Raw genomic sequence first — 14,898 nt, 5'->3', positions numbered from 1 at the left:
CGGTGCCCTGGCGTGCCGCGGCTCGGACGGCGGCGGGAGCAGCCGCCGTCACCCGGGGTGGTGCTGCTGCCCTGTCGCAGCCTGGCCCGCGTCGTTTGAAAAAGCTGTTGTTCTGGTAGAGTTTGCCACGAAGCGGGGTGAATCGTCGTTTTCCACGCCTGGAGGACGGAGTAATTCGCTGAGAGGTTTCCGCGATGTGCAATCCAAACTTTGGCAAGAGGAGATTGGAATGGTGGTAATCGACTTTTGCCAAAGGAAAAAGTTTGTCAGACGAGCGAGTCTTCTTCCTCATCATGAAAACCTTCTGTTATATTAGGAAAAGCATTTGTAAGGAAATGCAAGAAATAGACGCGTCATTACTGAGGGAAAATCACTGAGGGATGGTACCGCCGTGGAAATGATCAGTCAGGCTTCGGCTTGTGGTAGCATTGCTTCACAGTGGAGAAGGGATTCATGGCTTCAGACGAAGCTTTAAGTCGATCCCGCTGTCCGTGCTGTGCCTCGCTCACACTGTTCCTCAAATCCGCCATTGGGAGTTTTTGCCATCTCCAGCCACCATGTATAAGCAATGCAGTCTTTTTATTAAACGTGGGTATCTATTTCAACGGTAACTCATCTGTTTCTGAAGCACCAGGAGGCAAAATTCAAACCCTGTGAAGTCCGTTTGGGCTTTGATTAATGAACTTGAGGCACCCTACGTTTCGGAGAACAGTTTGAGCAGTCTCGTGTCAGGTAGCATCCCAGCAGACAGCAGCTGAAACCTTCACGCTAGTCATTCCAAGATGGTCTTGGTGTATATCCAGAAGTGCTCTTATCTTGATGAGCTTAGCTACATCCTGAGCTCTGCTGCTTTTTCACGCAGACAGGAAAAAGGTTGAACTCCACCCAGCCACGTCGCTGTGTTCAGCCCACGCACAACGCACTTGGGTAGAACTGCACAGCTCACGGGTAACAAAGTGCCAAGAACACAGCCCTCAGCTCCTTTCTGCACAACTGCCTGCTGACAGCAGCACTTGCCCAAGAAGGAACGAACTTCATGAATTAACATCCCACACCTCCTAGGAGAGGTGGACCTCTGGTTCAAAATAAGAGCATCTTCTATTCTTGTAGTGCCACTGGTTACAAGTGTCGAAACAGGAGGAACGTTTTGTCCTAAATGCAGGTTAATGATTTTGTATCCTAATCTTAAGATCAGGAAAAAAAAAAAAAAAACAGTGTTGCACGCTGGTATGAATGTGTATCTTCTTGTTTGAAGCTGTCATACTTACAACTTGTTCCTAGCTGGAAGATGCTCATTTGTACATTGTTACTTTTAACTTACTATACAGTTCATAAAATAACCAAGTAGAATTGTCAAGCAAATACACCCAAGCTTTGATCAGTCTGATAGCCAGTCTTGTCTGAAACGTCTGTTACAGGTAAGTTCCCAGCACAGAGCAGGTACCTACACGTTACCCTGCAGAAGATGCCTCCAGGAGGATACCTGCAGAGGAGCCCTTTCAGCCAGTGACTGGCCATTATGCATGAGAATTGCTGATCAAGGTTGAGAGCTTAACAACAGACTGCTGCAGTTGTCAATGGAACAGGGGAAATGGGAACTCACATTCGAGTTTCATTGTTTAAATCCTAGAATCATAGCATTGCTCAGTTTGGAAAAGACCTTCAAGATCATCGAGTCCAACTGCAAATGAAGCATTCACATTAAAAAAATGGAGATTTTTAAGCAGTGAGTACTTTTCACACAATCCATAACTGGCTTGTGGAATTGGCTACCAGAAGAAATCACCATGACAAGAATTAAGTAAGCTTCAAAAGTGAGTATCTATGGAAGTTACAAGCAATATTTAGGTGTAACATTAAATCAATTATAAGGCTTGTCCAGCTGAAGAGTATTTCAGAGCAGATACATTGCGAACTCTTTCCTTTTAAAATTTGAAACTAATACCCCTGCATGCAAATAAATCTTAGAGATTTAAGAGTTTCACCATTTATGACACATGTTGTGTCATAAAAAGATTGTGCTAATTGCTAACTAATTAATGTAGCACAGTTATTGCTAATCAATTAATGCCTATATCTAGGTTAAGAATCCACTCCAGTCAGAGCTGGGGTTTGACACACTTCCTTTTAATGTTTTTGTAGATGCTGCTAAGAGGTGAATGTCCCTGATAAAGCACCAGTGTAGGTTTTGGTAGGTCTGTGAGCACATGTCCCAGACACTGTACGCTTAGGCAGCTAAGCCACAGGGCAGTCCAAGCTGCTAAGTCTCTTTTGCTTTTTTTCTCTGGCTTTCTTACATCAAGCTGTTACATAGCCGAGCATACCAAAAGAAAGAATTAGACAGAATAAGCTTTGTTACTAATGTTGCCTTCCGCAGCACCCCAGGTTGCTGCTGCTATATTGCACTTTCCAGGTTTGCCTACTTTTGCTTTTCAAACTTGAAGGGACAGAGCCTCAGGTAATGACAGCCTAAACATTCTGTTATGAGTGCTATATTTTCTCTTGAACATCCCTCTTAATACTTCAGCTAACAAAATGACATTCAGATCACTTTTCTGACTTGTCTGGTGCCGTTCATAAGTCCTCAACATTTGTAACAGATATTCTCAAGTAATTCTGTACTTATTTGCTGTTTGTGAGGAAACCAGCACTTTTATTTGGACCACTGTAGTCTCAAATAAAGCTCCTGTCAATCATGATTTTTTCCATTTATTCCTGAAAGAACCGATACACTTTTAGCATCCCAAACAACCTATGGCAATGATTTCTGCAAAATTTAGAACTTGTGGATTTCTTTATGTGTTAAGTATGCTTCCTGATAATTTGGTTGCCTACTATTTCCTGTAGGAGTTCCTGCAGAAATTATTAACAATATATTCTTGTAAGAATCAGTGGGGAAAAAAAGACCAACACATATATCCTACTTAACAACACAGTCAGCAGCCCTTCGTTGCACTTAAGATTTTCTTCTATCCCTGCTAAGTTGTCGGTTATGCAGACTGGGAGTTCTGGTTTATTTAACATTCCTGTGCATTGAAGCTGTCCTGGCTGCCATTCTCTGTGGTTTTGGTAGTTCTGCTGTGTCATTCATAAGGGGGAATCTTTAAAAATGTGTATGGTATCCAAAGAACATTCATATTTCACAGCTAAACCACTCATTGTTAAAAGCACAGGAAGCTCTTCCATTTAACAACGAGAAGGATGAAAATCCTCTTGATTCATTTCATGTAAATTCTAGACATAAAGTAAGTTACTAAGTGGGTTTTTTGAGCTTTTCTCCTCTGAGCAATGTTCTCAACATAACCAGTAGGCTTTTAAACAGCATCTCTGTTTATTCATTGTCTTTTACATGATATGGAACTGGGGACATGTTTAGATCTGAGAGTTCTGTTACAACTTGATGATCTAATTCTTTTAAAATTGTTTCTCTTATGGTTAATGGCTTTGAGAAATCCAAAATTCAGAGCAATTTCTCTTAGTTACTGGATTGTGCTTCCAAGATGTATAATGAAGTATTCTAGCAAGGGAGATATTTTTTTTAGTAGAGGATGTTGAAGCATTATTTCAAATAGTTTTTTAAGTAGGTTTAGTGTCCACTGAGAGGTTTTGTTCTGCCAAAGGGCTGGTAGCAACACCTGCTGAGATATCTTGCCATCTGCTTATACATCCAAGAGCCGTAAGATTGGATTAGTGAAACTTTTGCTCATATCCTATGACCACCATTTTTTTTTCCGTATTTGGGTGTATTTTGGATGAAGCACATAGCTCCACAATAGCTTTCCCTAGAAGAAAGTAATTCTATGTTGGAATGAACTAACACTGTGACACTGCACTGAGCAGAGTTCAGTTTTGCAGAGATGAAGGTAGAGTTCATAAACTCTGAAGGATCTCCCACATAATGTGCACTAGCCAAACAGTATCACAGATCCCAGTCGTAAAATATTTTACTGCATATACTGATATTCCAGCATTCCTTAATACATTGCTCTTCATTTGTATTACTGATTTGGTGTGGCTTCATGTGCTGTTCTTACTGCTAGCATCCTTTGATGAACTGTTCATAAACTCCAGATGAAACAAATTTTAGACATGGAAGTCTGAGAGCAATTCAGACTGGTTCAGGCGCATTAAGGGTCCTTTGTTAGAGTCTCGGCATCCGTGATGGCCAGATGCGTAGAACATTCACCAAGGAAGAAGAAGACCTTGATTTCTAAATCCTAAACTACAAGTTAGAGCCCCTTTTGTTAAGCACAAGGCACAGTTCAATCAGGAATGCAGGAGCTAGGGGGCTAAAAAGAGATTAACAAAGACAGGCTGATTCTATTGAGAATGCGATTAACTTGGAGAAGGGGAAAACAATACTGAGATCTGCTTGCAATTCCTGATGCTGTTTATTTATTTATATCCAGTGATGCTTAAATGGGAAATGCATAAACAAGTCTTTAGAGCACAGACATGTTGACTTTCAGATAAAGTTGGGATCACTGAAACAACTCTTTGTCTTGGATCAGTCACTTTGAAAAAGTACATTAAGAGTTTTCATGCACTACAAATGAACTAGTTATCCCCATAACATTTTATAGCTCGAATACAACTTGCTTGCAATATTCACAGTTTTAAACTGCATATATTTATATGCTCCTGCTTTTGGCGAGATCCTAAAATTAAATTCATTTATATTTGCATCAATTCTACATTTTCAGGATTGCAAAGTTTACACTACCCGTATACCTTAGCCTTGGTAGAAACTTATGGATATTCTAGATATATTCTAGATATTCTAGACCGTCTGAATCATATCAATATGTACTCCAGTCTAACAAGCAGCTGCATGCTCTGTTCCCCAATTAACACAAAGCTTCATTACCCTTTGGGGATAAAAATAAACTGCTATGCATATTATCTTACCCATAATTCATTTATTTAGAGAGTTAGTAAAACTCATAATTAACTAGACCTCTCATGGGGTCTAATTTCCTTCTGTTCTTTCTGGCACACTGGTATAAAGTTTAGCAAATGGAACAATTTGCAATGCATCTCTCCCCTAGGAGACCCATGTCATCATCTGATCACAGATTCATCCTCTTTTGTTTTTTCCTTTGTAGCTTAGATTCCTGGTTGCACAGTGATCCAACTTCGCATGGAGTCATGAAAGAATTCCAGAATTATTTAGCTTGTGATTACAGTGTATTCCTGGAAAGCATGCGCACGTGGTTCAGATTCAAGCAGGGATGCATGATGATTGGAATCCAGGTTTCCCATTTCAGTGCTGCACCTTCTTATGACAATACTTTCTGGCAGAAGAGTTCAGTGGTATACAAAGTAAACACTCTTTGGAAGAAAAAAAATATATGTAGCGGGAAACAACTGAGCAGAAAAGCTTCAGTATACTGCAGGGGACAAGAAGCAGACATTGAAGACATTCTGAATATCCAGATCATTGTGGTCAGTAATCCTCTTTCACACAAGAAATAAGGAAAAAAAGCATAACTGCGTTGAAGACAAAGCTTGGATAGTTTCTGAGTAGGACTTGGGCATGTGTCCTGTTGGGAACCTACCTCCATTCTCCACGAAGTTCCACTGTTTTTACTTCCTCCTCGTGAATTTCTAGTAGGTACAGCATGATTTTCAACTTAAAAATGATCTGTTTTACATAGACTTCTTCATAAAAGACATAATTCTGTATAAATAGTCTTCCCTTTTTACTTTTTGTTCCCTTTTTACTTACTGTTACCTATCTAGCTTGGAAAGAAAAAAAGCATTCTTCTCACAGTACTTACCAAACATCACAAAAAGAAATTAACCTTCTCAAACACATTAGGAAGCATGAAAGACTTGCTTACACTATTATAAACTGAATTTGCATCTTCTTACCACATTCAGTTTTCATCCAGTCCAGTGATTTTTTCCCTGCACAGTCTTCCTACAGAAGGAACATAAAGTTAATTTAAGTCATGTTCTCATCCTTGATTAACCTGATTAATAGAAAACACATATATGCAATGCAGTGAGATGCATACTTCCATAAATAATTTAGTTGAGATATATATTTTAAGAGTTAAGAGGGTGAAGAGGAAGGCTACAAAAATGATCAGAGGGTTGGAGCACCTCTCCTGTGAAGGCTGGCTGAAGGAGCTGGGCTTGTTCAATCTGAAGAAGAGAAGGCTGCAGGGAGACCTCATTGTGGCCTTCCAGTATTTAAATTGAGATTATAAACAGGAGGGAAATAAACTTCTTACACTGGTAGATAGTGATATGACAAAGGGGAGTTATTTTAAACTAACGGAGGGAAGATTTAGATTAGATGTCGGGGAATTTTTTCACTGAGAGAGTGGTGAAGTGCTGGAACAGGTTGCCCAGAGAGGGCCCGAGAAGGATGCCCCATCCCTGGAAATGTTTGAGGCCAGGTTGGATGGGCCCCTGGGCAACCTGATATAGTACTTGATCTAGCAGCTGGCAACACTGCCTGAGGCAGTGTTGAGGGAGGTTGAAACCTGATGATCCTTGAGGTCCCTTCCAACCCAAGCCGGTCTATGATTCTATGATTTATAGTGTAGACTAAGAAATGGAGGAAAATACATCTGAGTAAGTAATATGAAGCAGAATGTAGACCTAGTCCAGCTTGTTGAACCACAAGGTGGTTATGTCCTGTACCATGTAGTGTATGTAAAAACTATCATACACAAGAATATAATGAGGTTTGCAATCAGTATAAAGCATTAACATCTGTCTCTTTCTTCTGTGGCTGATAGCAAAAGATACAGACAAGAGAAGAGAGAGGAGAGTAAAAATAATTATTCTGAACTGTTTCAATGAAAAAAATATATTCCTAATCTTATCCCTAAACATGACTGTGAGAGAAAGGTAGCAGAGAAAATCAGATATGGAAAAAAAAATGTTTTTCTTTGTGTGCATAGATATTATGTGTGTGTACATGCACATGCAATCCTATGGATATAGAATCATAGAACGGTTTGGGTTGGAAGGGACCTTTAAGATCATCTAGTTCCAACTCCCCTGCTTTAGGCAGGGGACACTTTCCTCTAGATCAGGTGTATATATCAGATATAGTGTGGGAAGACTGTGGGAAGCAGGCAAAGTAGCTTGGAGAAATATGAAATTGAGAGAAACGTAGTTGGAAGGTATTTTGAGGAAGGAAAATGTAAATGAGAGAGATTTATGAGAGAAAAAATTTGGAAAAGAGATATTTGAATACAGTAGCTTAAAATTGATGCAAGAAAGACAGACAGCAAGAAGCATAACAGAAAAGGGTAGGAAGAGGTAGAAGTCAAGGAACGGTGAACAAGCAGTAGAATGTATGAAGCCAAGTTTCCTGTGGTTTTATGACTTGGAATAAGACTATGTTGTGTGCTTAATATTTTCTCTGGATTTGCAGTAAAAGGAAATATATAGTATAAACATAAGCATACAGGCCCTTGGTCTAATCAGGGCAAATCCATAAATAATAAGATTATTTCTACTGAACAGGAAAATACAGCTTTCATGAGCTTATTCATGAAGTGTATGCATCCTTAAGTACATCAAGTTGTATATTGCAGGATAATAGCAAACTTCTAAATTTTGTTAGGGAAATTCTGATTTCATTAGCAAATTTGCAAGATGTTACTCAACATCAAGCAACAAATAGAAGCACTTCAAGATGCCAAGGGAAAAACCATGAAAACAAAACAACAACAACAACAACCAAATTCCAGAAACAATGCTTTCAAAAATCAAAAGGACAAGAATTTGTAGAAATCCAGTATATGAACTAGCTAAATACAATTATCCCAATCAGCATAAAAATGCTGTTTCATATAAAGAAGGACTACAAATGATACAAATGACTACGTGATGACATGAAAGAAAAATGAGAGTGCATTGCCTAATTAATACCAGTAACGGGTAACGGATAAGCTAGTCTACATGTGGCTAAGAGAGAACAAGCGTTAACAGAATTTTCTCTTTTGGAAGGAATTTTAGCAGTATCCTTTATGTATCCAGTACATGTCCAAATAAATGCGCTGAAATGCATCTCTGCCCTCAGTGGGAGACTGCTTGGCTCCATTCAGCTTGTTGTAACACTGAGACCTTGAGCACTCTCAAAATTGGCTGAAATTTTCAAGAAGGTTCCAAAGAAATTGCAAGGCTCAGAATGACAGAAAGTACAACTGAGTAAATCTTGCTTCCTGAAGAAACGAGGCTAGAACAATAAAAAAGGAAAAAGAGATGAAATTAATTCAAGTAGACAGTTGATTGCCACTACATTAAAGCTAAACACAGTTTGCATTTGCACTGCAATTTAGATTGGCTTCTCGGATAGTAGTACATGGCATGTCTAATTTGGACTAGGAGGCCAAAATAAAGGACACTTCTGTTAAAATAAAGACAATGTCAGTGAACAAAAGGTACAAATTGGGAGGTACAAAGCAAAACACAAACCTGGACAAAAGAGATTGTGAAACAAATGTGACAGGAAGGATTGTCACAAGGCTGTTTCTAGTTCAGTGTTCAAAATCTATTAATGCATAAGAAAGATATACACTAAAAAATCAGGCAGCAGAAGATTTAGAAGTGATGACAGAAGTATTATTCAGCAATAAGAGAAGCAGGCAGTTACGTCAAGCAACATAATTTCAGCAGTCTCTGCTCATGTTGGAAACAGACAGCAATGACAAATAGTCTCAAGGAATCAAACCTCAAACACAAAGTGAATCCTTATAATGAGCAGGGCTCACCTGCTCTGATGCCAACATACTGTGTCTCTCTCTCTAGCTTTTTGTCAGTATCTGTGTAGCTTCCAGGCTAATGAAATTTAACTGAAATGAGACTGGCAGGGAATATTTTGGCAGAGGATATTTTATAAGAGGATATTTTGGCCAGGAAGGAGGACATAATGACTGGTGCTCAAAGTCTTCTTATCTCACAGCTTTTCCAATTTTTTAAAAAATGTGTTAAAGAAAAGGTTTTGTATTTTATTCACTCAGAACACTTTTCTAATACTTCCTCACCAATAAATTAGGATGTGATGTTTAACTGGCCACTCAAAATAAATTGTCCACCAGCATACCAGCTGCCTCCCAGATAAATTAACTCTGTCATTCGCTTCACTTTTAATACATCTTCTTGAACTCATTGCATGGTTAATATATCATACTGAACTAAGCAATGTAGATATTGGAGAATAGTTCTCCAAACTGAATGTATTTGATCTTATCACTAGTCAGGTAAGTATGTTGTATCTCTCCATTTTTGTGGTAAAGAATATATAGCAGAGATGAGGTCTCGGGCAGCTTGTGTTATCAGTTAGCTATGAGCGAAGAAACAAGCAAAAGTCCATAGAGGGCTATAGTAGCTCTGAGCCATTACACAGCAAAAGAGTAGTTAGATTCCATTCATTTAACACTGATGTTAACTCATCCTGTATATAAGACACAAATGTTGCAATAAAGTAAACACACTATTTATATTTAAAGAAGGCGGCAAAAGAGAAGCTCAAGATTTAAAAAAACCTGTCTGTTTACCCCCAGTTATTCCAAATACTGAAGCAAGTAATGGAAGACAGTATTATTAAGCATTTAGAAGATAGGAGGAATATGTGAAAGACAACATGTACCTGCCAAGTACAAGTTGTGACAAGTTATCTAATTTCCTTCTTAATGATTAATAGGACTTGAGAAAAGAGAAGCAGAATCTAACAAGATTTCAGGAAGGCTTTTCATGTTTTCTTATGTGGTATCCTCATTTATATGCAAACTACAGTGACTGGAAAAGAAGTATATCAATGATTTACTGTCAAAGTAGAGAACTATTTTAAGATTCTATCCTGGTCCAATGCCATTAAATATTTTAACTCAAAACTTGGTGTATATGTTAAATTTGTCAAAGATTTCATGCTGAAGGATCTATAAGAACAGAGGAACAAAAAGAGAGTTTTAAATGAGTTTGGTGAATTGAAAGAATAGTCTACAAAAAGAGGACATTGTTATTTTGGCAATGGGAAATACTGCTCTGGTAAGAACAGATACTGTGTGGGTAGCAAGCCTGCATTTATAGTAAAGGGTAACAAGGTGAAGATGGTATCAGTGTTTATGTATACACAAATCTCTGTGAACTATATTATAAATAGGAGATGTGTGATATTAAAGCTGCAATCTATCAGATTACCAGAGTGTTGACACTTACCGCAAAAGGCTAAAAACATTAACAAGGCAAAAATGATAATAATGAGAGACTTCAATTACTTGCTGTAGTGAGATTAAGGTTCCCAGCAATCAAGAAGCAATTATGAATGGCCCATCTTGTGATGGTAAAGGTACAGACAAAAGGAGATTAAACTTTTTCAACAGTAACATTCACATTTGGAAAAGGAAATGAAAAGTTGGAATAAAAAAAGTTTACTTTGGGATGGAGACTTTATGTAACATCACGGTATAGGCCAAGAGTCATTGAATACCCTCAGTTAAGAGGATATCAGAAGCATTTAAAAGCAACAAAATAGCGTTACTAAATTGCAAGGGAAGATACTAAAATACAGAAATAAGCATCTGAAAATAGTAATCATGTCCAAAAGAGGAAAAAAAGCACGAGGGTCTAAGTGATCTTAAGTGTAAAATCACAGACTAGTCCAAAAACCCGTTTTGAAGAAGCCCTAAATGCTCAAAACTTTTTTAGCCACATCAGAAAGAAGCAGCTCACCAGACCATCAGTGAAACTGATCATTGATTACCAGCAGCTCTCAAGATAGATAAACTACATCAGAAAATGCTAAATTACTTGCATCAATTTTCATTAAAGAGAAGGTCAGGGCAATTCTTAATGCAATTCTTCACAAGTGGTGAATCTGAGGGCATATCTCCATTAAAATATTAATAAAAGGACAAACTAATAAAATTCACTATAGTAAATTACAAGGACAGGATGGATAGTAATCATACCAGAGTTGCAAAGAAATGCAAATATGAAACTGCTGAGCAATAATTCTGTGATATGTAACCTATGGTTTAAATCAATCTCTAAGGCCAAAGGTCGGTGACAAACGTAACATCAAGCTTAAAAGAGACTCCAGGAGAAATTCTGAGTACTACTAGCCCATAAATCTGATTGATATTTTCAATCAGCTTTTCTTCTACATAATTAAGTATTCTATGTAATTAATTATATTAACTATAATGTACTGGCAAGGAATCAGCAGAAGTTCTGTTGAGGACTCCTACCTCACAAATCTATTAGATATCTCTGGAGGAGTTTATAAGATAAATGTCACCTAATTGATATGTTTTTCACAGAGATTCATACAAAGGCTCTTAAAGAATTTACTCTGTCAAACATAAGATAGAAAACGAAGAGTAAGGTTCAATTAGCAGATTTTACAATGAGAAGATATTACCCACGGACACCTCAGAATCTGAGCCAGCATTCATAACCATATGGAAAAGGGGCGAGTTACAAAAGGACAGAATTTTGTGGTGATAAAATATTATGCAAACTAAACAAATGTAAAGCTGACTGCAAGGAAATCCAGAGGGATCTCAACATAGTGAAAGACTTTTCAATAAAAACAACTGACAAGAAAAAAAAAATTGCATGGTATTATACTTGTCAAGATTTTTGACAAGTATGTCAAAGTACCCTAATGTATGTACATGTATGTAAAAGTACCCTAATTATAGATACATGATAGGGTGGCTCACTGTGATATCCATTATTTTTCCCTCACCACATCCTCTCCAAATTGGAGAGGTATGGATTTGAAGGATGGACTGGTCGGTGGATTAAGAACTGGTTGTCTGGTCGCAGCCAAAGGGTTGTGATTAATGGTTCTATGTCAGGGTGGAGGCCGGTCATGAGTGGTGTCTCCCAAGGCTCAGTCCTGGGACCGGTGCTCTTCAACATCCTTATCAGTGACACAGATGATGGAATCAAGTGCACCCTCAGCAAGTTTGCAGATGACACCAAGCTGAGCAGTGCAGTCAATACATTGGAAGGAAGGGAAGCCATCCAGAGGGACCTGGACAGGCTGGAGAAGTGGGCCCACGAGAACCTAATGAGGTTTAACAAGGCCAAATGCAAGGTGCTGCACTTGGTCCAGGGCAATCCCAGGTATTTATACAAACTGGGGGAAGATCTCCTCAAGAGCAGCCCTGCAGAGAGGGACTTGGGGGTTCTGATGGACGAGAAGCTGGACATGAGCCAGCAGTGTGCGCTGGCAGCCCAGAAGGCCAACTATGTTCTGGGCTGCATTAAAAGAGGAGTGGCCAGCAGGGAGAGGGAGGTGATTGTACCTCTCTACTCAGCTCTTGTCAGGCCCCATCTGGAGTACTGCGTCCAGCCCTGGGGCCCCAGCACAAGAAAGACGGGGAGCTCTTGGAACAGGTCCAGAGGAGGGCCAACAAGATGATCAGAGGGTTGGAGTACCTCTCTTATGAGGAAAGGTTGAGGGAACTGGGCTTGTTTAGTTTGGAGAAGAGAAGGCTCCAGGGAGACCTCATTGTGGCCTTCCAATACTTGAAGAGAGCATATAAACAGGAGGGGGAACGATTGTTCATGAGGGTGGATATCAATAGGACAAGGGGGAATGGTTTTAAACTGAGACAGGGGAGGTTTAGGTTAGATATTAGGAGGAAGTTTTTCACTCAGAGGGTGGTGACGCACTGGAACAGGTTGCCCAAGGAGGTTGTGGATGCCCCGTCCCTGGAGGCATTCAAGGCCAGGCTGGACGTGGCTCTGGGCAGCCTGGTCTAGTGGTTGGCAACACTGCACTCAGCAAGGGGGGTTGAAACTCGATGATCTTTGAGGTCCTTTTCAACCCAGGCCATTCTATGATTCTATGATTTTTCAGAAAGCGATCTGAAACTATTAATGGTGAAAAATAACTGATAAAAAGAATATTAGAAATTATGAGGAAAAGAGAGAACAAAATAAAATCTCATTATATGTATATACTATACTAGCTCCTCTCAAACCTCCTTTTGAACACTTGATACAGTTCTACTCATATCTTTTCAGAAGATATGTTACAGAATTTTTAAAAAAACTGCAAAGAGGAGTCAGTCATTCAGATGAATGACAGCTTCAGTACAAGAGATCAAGTATTTCTAAGCTTGGAGAAGAGATGGTGGAGAAGTATATGATATGGGTCTACTAAATTGTAAATAGTTTGAATAAGATGAATCGCTTATTGAATATTTGTAACTTCACAAAAAAAAAAAAAATACTTTCAGACCCTTCAAGAAATTATCAGGCAGCAAATTAAACACAACAGACTTTAATATAATATGCACCTAAGTTATAGGCCTCACTGCCACAGGAAAAATAATAATTAAAAAAGTACAAATATGTTCCAAAAGTGATGTATAAAAGGATGCAAAAGAGTACATTTGTGGCTGTAAATCATGATGGCCTTCAGTCTGGGGAGCTCTTGAGCTGAGAAGATACAGTAGAGGAAGGATCACTTATCATGTTCTTCCTGAAATTTTCATGTACTGGCTTCTGTTGTGAACCTGGTTCTTTCAGTCTAGCGTGAAAGGACAGAGGTTCCTATGAAATGCACAAATACAGTATTGCAAACGATTTGCTAGATGGGAATTCTACAGGAAAGTATCTTGAGGGTATAGTGAATGACAAGCAGAACAAGACTCAGCAATGTCATGCATCTCCAGAAAATCAAAAGCATCAAGTGCTGACGCATAAACATGAATGCGAGGGAGTATTTCTGCTCAGCTCAACTGGTAAATCCTTAGCTAAAAAACTGGCCAGGTTTTGTTATTGCATTTTCAAGATGGTACAGAATAAATCTGCAAGTACAAAAAGTGTCAAAAACATTTGACTTATCAGAAACATAAAAGAAATTATGGACCTTTTATTTAGACAGGAAATTTCCAACTTTTAAAAGGCAGCATCAAAGAAGGAAGAAAATTTGTTTACAAGGTCATTGGTCATCTACTGAGTGAGAAGAATGTAGAAAGCTTAAACTGTTTCATACAAGATTTAGACTAGACTGTAGGGAGGACTTTTTAACAACACTCCTAACACTGGTGTGAATTGCTAGGAAATTGTAGAATTTCTATCTTCCTAGATTTTTAAGGACATCTGTTAGATCTAGATCTTTAAAGTTTGAGTACTGATCACTCTGATTTACAGAGGTCAGTGGGCTACATCAGCGTTCAGCATCCCTTAGAGTCCTGTCTTTTCAGGCATTTGAGGACTGGATTGTTTGATGTGGTAAATTGATATAATTTTAACTGAATGCTGGCATCCAGCAATGCATGCCATCTTTGTGTATTTTTATTTTATTCCTCATTCCATCTCTCACCATTTCCCACACTGCCTATAATTTTATTTAAATACTCAGCTACTGTTCCTCACATCCATAATCATTTCCATTGGCTTGCCAGTCACTGCTTAGTCTTATTTCCTGTATTTTATCATATTCCCCTGGCTCATTTTTCAAACAGTCAGTGGTGATCTCTTCTTAGTTTTATAAGGACAATCTCAAATTTCCTTTTACTTATTTATTTTTAAAATCCAGTTATATAACAATTGAGCATGTTATATTAAGATAGATACAATCACCTTATTTAGTATTTTCTCCTAGGAAATATGTTCTATGTTGGCTAAAAGCTCAGGTCACTGAAATCTTTTGCTTAATCTTTCTCAGGGGAGAAGTAGTTTGTGCTTTAAATATAGTGCAAGCTGTTGGAAGCATTTATACAATAAGGTAAGGCCTACAGAATAAGGCTATGAGCAGAGGTGACAACTGTTCAAATGCACTTCTTCATCCCCTGCACTCACAGCTGCCAGTGGTGGTGATGCCAACAGTGAATGCCCAACACGGAGCAGTGGAGCCCCAACTCATGGTGGCATGACACAAACCACCATGACGGCATGGAACATCTG

General features: G+C 38.7%; 1 protein-coding gene and 1 long non-coding RNA gene across 3 annotated transcripts in view; one reads left to right on the top strand and one right to left on the bottom strand.

The window, feature by feature from the left end:
- Positions 1–14,888, bottom strand: part of ZNF800 (zinc finger protein 800) — a 29,549-nt gene extending 14,661 nt beyond the window's left edge. Inside the window, exons 1-2 of one of the 2 annotated variants that reach the window (XM_021384765.1) lie at positions 14,794–14,888; positions 5,875–5,923 (exon numbers count right to left, since the gene is read on the bottom strand). The gene's annotated coding sequence lies outside the window, so the exon portion shown is untranslated. Of the gene's footprint in view, positions 1–5,874; positions 9,840–14,793 lie in introns of those variants that run through there. The other variant, XM_021384766.1, reaches the window with a different exon arrangement.
- Positions 12–9,860, top strand: LOC110392519. Its single transcript, XR_002434445.1, has 2 exons — positions 12–1,814; positions 5,106–9,860. It is a non-coding gene; the product is annotated as an uncharacterized LOC110392519 (long non-coding RNA).

The sequence above is a fragment of the Numida meleagris genome, chromosome 1, assembly GCF_002078875.1.
Source record: "Numida meleagris isolate 19003 breed g44 Domestic line chromosome 1, NumMel1.0, whole genome shotgun sequence".
Classification (NCBI taxonomy): domain Eukaryota; kingdom Metazoa; phylum Chordata; class Aves; order Galliformes; family Numididae; genus Numida; species Numida meleagris.
This window is presented reverse-complemented; position numbering and strand designations above follow the sequence as displayed.